We start from the raw sequence: 7,414 nt of genomic DNA, 5'->3' as shown, positions 1-7,414 counted from the left end.
TCTTCATTCATCATTTCAAACGCCTGATCTCCTGTGCTTGACCCGGCTAGCTTCACTTGTACCATCAGGTCTCTCGGCTGGACGGACCACTGGAGCAAGGGGGAGCCTCGATTCTCTGGCATTCGGCCAGAGAAGAGGCTACCCCCTCAAAGCTCCTTGGCCAGGTGCCCTTCCCCAGGCTCCTGGGGGGGGGGTTATGAGCCTGCTCACTCCCTCCATCTGCCAGAGCACGGAGACACCCCCAGGAGGTCCAGGAGGTGAGTCCGTGAGTGTGCCGCCATCAACCGGAAGTCTTTAAAGGGTTGTTTTGTCAGCCTGTGTGGGCCTAAGAGGGCCAACACTACCTGCTCCCACCTCCACACCTCTGTTGGGTCTCTTCTGGGCTCAAGGCCTGGTGGAGGACTGCCCCAGGCTTAGCCACCCCCCTCCTCCTTTGCTGGCTCCTATGGATTCCATTGGGCTGCCTGGCCCTGCAGTGTGTCAGGCACCTGAGCTGCTGCAATCTCAGACTCACTTTTCCTGCTTGCTGCCGCCTTGCCGTCACCTCCCCCAGACTTTCTTCCCTCGCCCTGCTCCTCCCGGCATATCTAGCTGGTCCAGGCCCTCCAGCAGGCCAAGAATCAGCTTCTTCAGTGCTGGGCCTGGCTTGTCTAGCATGGGTTTGGAGTTACTCCTCCCATGGAGATTAGCGCAGGAGCAGGGGCACCAACCCTGGGCACAGTCCTTTTTCATGAATGTCTACAGTTTGGCTGTTGAGATCACCAGCCGGTGACCGAGAGAAGCTATACTCTTGTTCTTTGGACATGAGAAACCTGTGTAGGAAAGCAGATAGGAGAGTAGGCAGCTAGATGCTTGCTTGAGAGAGATCTGACGCTTCACCTGCTGACTTGTGGCTGCAGTATGGACATGCACATGCAATGTTCCCAGAATCACACAGTTTTTTAGTGGGCATGCCTCCACGTTGTCTTTGTGACCTCGTCCCTGTGGGCCATTGGTGAGAGAAACACTGAAGACTAACACTAGAAACATGGGATTCAATTATATCCAGTGCTTCATCATCCAATCCTACTGTATAGGGTAATTGTTCATTATTTATCTCTTGCAACCAATTATTGTAATACAATGAATAACACTTGAACTTGCTTTTGTTAACTCGACCTGATAATTTATTGCTCACCACAGTGTATTTCATTCCGTGTGTGTGTGTGTGATGAATATGGCAATTTGCCGGATATGCTCAGGAGCAGGAGTAATCAAAGTTTCAGATACTTAGCTCTGAAAATGCAATGTCAACTGCCTGTCTGATTAATATATCTGAGCTTTTAGCCTTACTTTATTCTTCAGATATCTGACTGTGTGCTCTTCCTGCTCCCTATACTAGAATCTTGACTAAATAGTAAAATGGTTTCCTGATGAGATTGATCATCCATGTCACATATTGCACTGTATCCCAATTTTTATTTTAAACAATAATGTTTATGTAAGTAACACAGAAGCCTGAAAGTTGGTGCAGTGTAGTAGCTAGGAATTTGAGCTGTGAGCCAGTAAGTGCCTGGTTCAGATTTTGTCTTCACTATGAACTCATTTGGTGGATTTAGGTGAGCCCCTATGGAAACTATTTTGCTCACAAGACTCCACGTCTTAGAGGGAGCTTGAAGTGGAAGAATTTTGTGCAATTATATACCTTAAAAAGGAATTACTGTTGAAAATAACTCTTCTAGGACTGTAGAAGAAGTTTGTCAATTAAGGTGTGTTTGTGAATCATGCTACATCAAGCTCTGAGTGCAGTTAAGAAATGGATAACTGAGCAACATATAATTGTAAGCATTCAGCCAGATATTCATGACCTCTATAAAGAGAAAGGATTTTGAATGAATCATTTCTTGTGCAGTTTCCATTAATTTAAGTGGGCTTGTGAAGGAAATGGTCTGTGGAGTTTGTGCTAAGGTTGCTCTAACATTGCTCTTCATTCTTGTCATACAGCTTTTTATTATCCCCCTCAAAAAACTTCATTCATATCATATTATATCCTGTCATTGCCTGTATTCTGGCTAGTCTTAAGTAGAGTGACATCAGTTTTAGACAATTTGCCTGTTGACCTAGATAGGCATGTTATATGTCATACATTGACTTCAGAGCTTGTTTTTGAGGTCAAATACAAATTGATGTTAGTGGGCAGCTTCATGTTTTCCTGTGGTAGTAGTGTAAAGGATGCAGTATTTCCTAGTTATAAGCCGTAGTGCTTGAAAAAATCTGAAATTCAAATGCAATTTCGAATAGAAGCAGGAAAATATAAATACATTATATTCTGCAAATGACCATGGGGAGACTGAGCACCATTGCTGAGTCAGATCTCTCAGCAGCATTCCTGTAAAGCTGCATCAAGCCATATGGAGACAGAACAAAGTTGAGTCCAGTGGCACCTTTAAGATCAGCTAACTTTTATTCCACTTTGTTTTATTCAAAGTTTTTTATACTTTGTTGGTCTTAAAGGTGCCACTGGACTGTTCTGCGGCTTCAGTCCAACATGGCTACCCACCTGGATCTATCCCTATGGAGATAGTGTTAGGATTCCTGAAACGTCTACTGCTTTACATGGAAGAAGAAGAAGAAGAAGAAGAAGAAGAAGAAGAAGAAGAAGAAGAAGAAGAAGAAGAGGAGGAGGAGGAGGAGGAGGAGATTGGATTTATACCCCGCCCTTCACTTGGAGTCTCAGAGCGGCTTACAAACTCCTTTCCCTTCCCCTCCCCACAACAGACACCCTGTGAGGTGGGTGCGGCTGAGAGAACTCTGACACAAACTGCTCTTTTTCAAGGACAGCTGTGCCAGAGCTTGTGACTGACCCAAGGTCACATCAGCAGGTGCAAGTGGAGGAGTGGGGAATCAAACCCGGTTCTCCCAGATTAGAGTCCGCACACTTAACCACTACACCAAACTGGCATAGTAGTTGAAGTGCTTTTATGTTTAAAACCAAAGCCTGCTGATGAGTCTCTGCCTAGTGCCAGGGATATGGGTGTGGGGGGGGGGGGGGGGGGAAGCATTCAGTGATTCAAACTGAGAGGCAGGAAGACACAAGTGGGGGGGGAGTACAATGCTAATAAGATGGCACACTCAGTATCAGGACCTTGGACAGAACATTGTGGGGTAGAGGGCCTGGAGGCAAGGCCGGAGCTAACAAGGAAACCTAAGCCACCAAGCAAGAAGTCTGGAGTGTTCTTTTGGCAATGTTCAGAAGCCTATTGAGGGCTGAAATACTGCTGTAGGAAGACATGGGCTCTTGGCCCCAACATTCTGGAGATCATCATTGTGTTAAAGCACAGTCTTTGCTTTGGATCCTGGCTGCTTCTGAGATGTGCACTGCAAGTAATATTGGACATTCTGCTTAGACACTGCGGGTTCTGGGACCAGTGTGGTGGTGAAGAACAGTATGCCAGAAGCCAAGGGAGTTTCTGGAGAGGAGTTTTATCTGTGAATGTCTCCTCTGGAGAGGAGTTTTATCTGTGAATGTCAGCAGGAGGTGCCAGTCCTGGAGTCAACCATTCCTGTTGCTCCAAATGCAGCAACCTCTTCTCTTTCACAGTCAGACTTACCAAGCAACAGCAGCAGTGACTACAAAAATTGGTTATGTGAGTAGCATGGTCCTGGCAGGGTGCTGAGGTACTTAGTCTCCTCCCCTTCCAGTTCTTCACAGGTCCCATCTTGTCTCTATGTGACTGTGACACCATGACTGCTTTATAGGTGCACGGACAAGCTTATAAGACAAAATACAGATTTATAGTGGCCACTGTATAGGCCAGGTGTTCTCTGGTATGATTTAGAGTTAGAAGAAACAGTCTGGGTACTTACAAAGACCTAGGGATGCATTTAGAAATTCCAGCAGCCTGAATAGCCCAGCTTAGAGTCAACAGAACGTGGAAGCTAAGTAGGGTCATCCACAGTTAATACTTGGATGGGAGACCACCAAGGAAGGCTGGGGTTGCTACATCGAGGAAAGTAATGGCATACCACCTCCACTTGTCACTTTCCTGGCATGCCTGTGGATGGGGTCACCATGAATCTGTCGTGACTCGATGGTATGTTCTTCTACTTTTTTAAAAAAAATCCATCCCACCATTCAGTATCTCCCCCTTCTAGGATTCTCTAAGCTGTTATGGACTTGAGCAGGTTAATTTCAGCTTCCTCTCCTTTTTCTCTTCAACTGGTGGGCTGTCAATATCCCGTGCCTTCTGGAGCATATTTGGTTCTCATAAGGCTGTTTTAAAGTTTCCATTCTCCTGGCTGGTTACTTTACAAAGACATATTTTCCAGATACCTAGGGATTCCCCTGGCTCCCATGTCTCCTTGTGTGTGTGGCCTGTCATTGCAGTTTTCACCATTCATACAGAGGTCAGTCAGTTTACTATTAGATATAGCAATGGTTATCTTAGGCTGTGTACATATTTCTTGATTGCATATGTGAATATGTGTGTTTGCAGACTGGACATTGATTTCATAGGTGTCCTGGATTTAAGAACACACCTGTCTTTGTCAAAGTATGCACTGTCATATTTGGATAATTATGCATGTACAGGATCAATCTGTTATTCCAGAATCAGTCCTATTGATAGTATGTCCCTTGAGTTATAAAGTATTCATTGGAACCCACAACTTATTTTCTACATATACTGTCATCACCCTAAAGGCGTTATCTTATTGTTCATTAATATATAATTAATTAAATTGATGGGGTTTCATTTATTTTATTTGTGTACTTTTGCCAAAGAAAATCTTTTTGTTCCTTTGCCAAAATAAAGCCAACTACTGAGGAGAAAGAAAAGCATGATTAAACAGTGTAGTAAAAGAAGGGAATTTAATAACCACACTGGATCTGTTTAATAAATTAGCTTTGAATTTGCCTGCTAAACAACTAATTTCATTTGAAAATGGATCATTGTTAAGAAATATTAACAATTCTGCCATTTATTTCATAGTCTGTCCTTTATATTTGTATGGTCCAGGAAATAGCTGTAAAACTAATAAAAACACTTATGTGTTCGAAATGCCTGCTAAAAGCAGTTGTAACCTCTGCTGTGAACAACAAGCATGATTAATAAGAATTTTAAATGTATGCAATAATAAAACTCAGATCATTTATTTACAATAGCCTTTCCCATGAGATGAAGGAAATTCTAAACCCCAGTATCATTTACTGCCTGATTTGCAGCTTGAATCTCATCAGAGAATGCTTAAAGTTAAAGCTCATTTCCGTTCATAAAGAGAGTAGGCTAAATATAAGCATTCCATCTTAACTGGATTATGGAACACACTTGTATTTTGAGTCCGACTCTTCGCGACCCCATGGACTAGCTCCCGCCAGGCCCTCCTGTCTTCCGCCATCCTCTGAAGTTCGCTCAATTTCATTTTTGACACTGTCTAACCATCTCATCCTTTGCCATCCCCGTCTTCTTTGACCTTCAATCTTTCCCAGCATCAGGGTCTTCTCCAGTGAGTGCTCCCTTCTCATTTGGTGGCCAAAGTATTTGAGCTTCAGTTTCATTATCTGGCCTTCCAGGGAACAGTCAGGGTTGATTTCTTTTAGGATTGACTGATTTGATCTTCTTGCAGTTCAAGGGACTCTCAAGAGTCTTCTCCAGCACCATAGTGCTATTAGACAATAGCAGTGTCTAATAGGTAAAGGTTTCCCTTGCTCGTAAGCCAGTCGAATCTAGGGGCAGTGCTCATCTCCGTTTCCAAGCCAAAGAGCCAGTGCTGTTCGAAGACGTTCCCATGGTCATATGGCCGACATGACTAAATGCCGAGGTGCACGGAATGCTGTTACCTTCCCACCAAAGTGATACCTATTTATCTACTTGCAATTTCTTGCTTTCGAACGGCTAGGTTGGCAGGAGCTGGGGTCAGAGACGGGAGCTCACTCCGTCACGTGGCACCAGGGTCTTGAACTGCCAAGCTACACAACTTCTGGTTTCCAGCTTCAACATCTTAACCTCTGAATACACTGGCCTTAATTGTATCAGTGTTTACATCTGGGCACAGGGGGACTGGTGCTGGTGGGGGCATAAGGTGTTTTTACATTGCTTTTTAATGTTTTTCATATTTGTTGTATCTGAAGAAGTGTGCTTGTACATGAAAGTTTGTACCTTGAATCAAACTTTGTTGGTCTTAAAGGTGCCACTGGACTCAAACTTTGTTCTGCTGCTTCAGACCAACATGGCTACCCACCTGAATCTATGTTGTTTTTTGTATTTGTTTTCTCATATTGCTTTATATTGTTGTTACCTGCCTTGGGTCCTGAGATGCTAGGAAGAAAGGTAGGTGTATAAATATTATAAATAAATACTGCTTTCAGAACTAGTTCTTCAAGATTTATAGTCTGTGCACATACATGGAAAATCCACTGAGAATATTTTCAGCACACAAATTGAAACAAATGGGAATGTATTCTTTTATTGCTCCCATTCATATGAGTCTTGTGCAAGGGAATGTCTCAGTGGACCTTTGCCCTGTAGAGGCTCAGGTAGTTTACTGTGTTCTTGTATAGATAGATCCAGGTGGGTAGCCATGTTGGTCTGAAGCCGCAGAACAGTCCAGTGGCATTTTTAAGACCAACAAAGTATAAATAACTTTGAATAAAACAAAGTGGAATAAAAGTTAGTTGGTTTTAAAGGTGCCACTGGACTCAACTTTGTTCTGTCTCCATATGGCTTGATGCAGCTTTATAGGAATGCTGCTGAGAGATCTGAGTCAGCAATGGTTATTTTAATGGGACATATACAGAAGAAATTCTCAGTGGATTGGACCCACAACAGTTGTGCTGCCCTGTATGGTTAAAGCACTGGACTATGTTTAAAAATCTGATCAAATGGACTATAGAATAAAAGTAAGGTTGATTTGATTGTGACCAGATCTTAGAATGCTGGTAGTTTCCTGTGCCAGGAACTACTGTGGAACCCCACAAGGAATTGTGCTACACAGTAGGATCACATTGCACCCTTGTTTTATGGTTCATTTCACCTATTTAATGCAACTTAAGAACCTGCAAAAGGAGCATGTTAGAAGAAAAATGTTGGATGGGTGTGTTTGATTTCTGTGAATCAAAATATTTGTTTTTTCAGTATCAGAAGAGTAACATAGGACAAAATCTCTAGAGCTGTATATCACATTCTGCAGCCAGAGTGAGACATAGCTGTGTTTTTCAAGTTCAAGTAAATATTCAGATATTGCCGTTCCCTGCAAGAGTCCATTCTTATTAAGAAGCAAAAGATGCATTTTCCCTCCAATTGTGCCCAATATTCCCTCCCCCCTTTTTTGGAGAAGATCATGTATTGAAATATTGTAGATAAGACACTTCTTCCTAACTATATAAGAGCATTTAGAAACTGCTGAAAATTTGCTTATTAAGGCATGTGTATTTTTC

The 7,414-nt window shown here is 42.9% G+C and overlaps 1 protein-coding gene across 1 annotated transcript in view; it reads left to right on the top strand.

Annotated features, from left to right (window-relative positions):
- Positions 1-7,414, top strand: part of LGR5 (leucine-rich repeat containing G protein-coupled receptor 5) — a 140,212-nt gene that overhangs the window by 43,518 nt on the left and 89,280 nt on the right. The window lies entirely within an intron of this gene.

The sequence above is a fragment of the Gekko japonicus genome, unplaced genomic scaffold, assembly GCF_001447785.1.
Source record: "Gekko japonicus isolate JY-2015 unplaced genomic scaffold, Gekko_japonicus_V1.1 scaffold53, whole genome shotgun sequence".
Taxonomy (NCBI): Eukaryota; Metazoa; Chordata; class Lepidosauria; order Squamata; family Gekkonidae; genus Gekko; species Gekko japonicus.
This window is presented reverse-complemented; position numbering and strand designations above follow the sequence as displayed.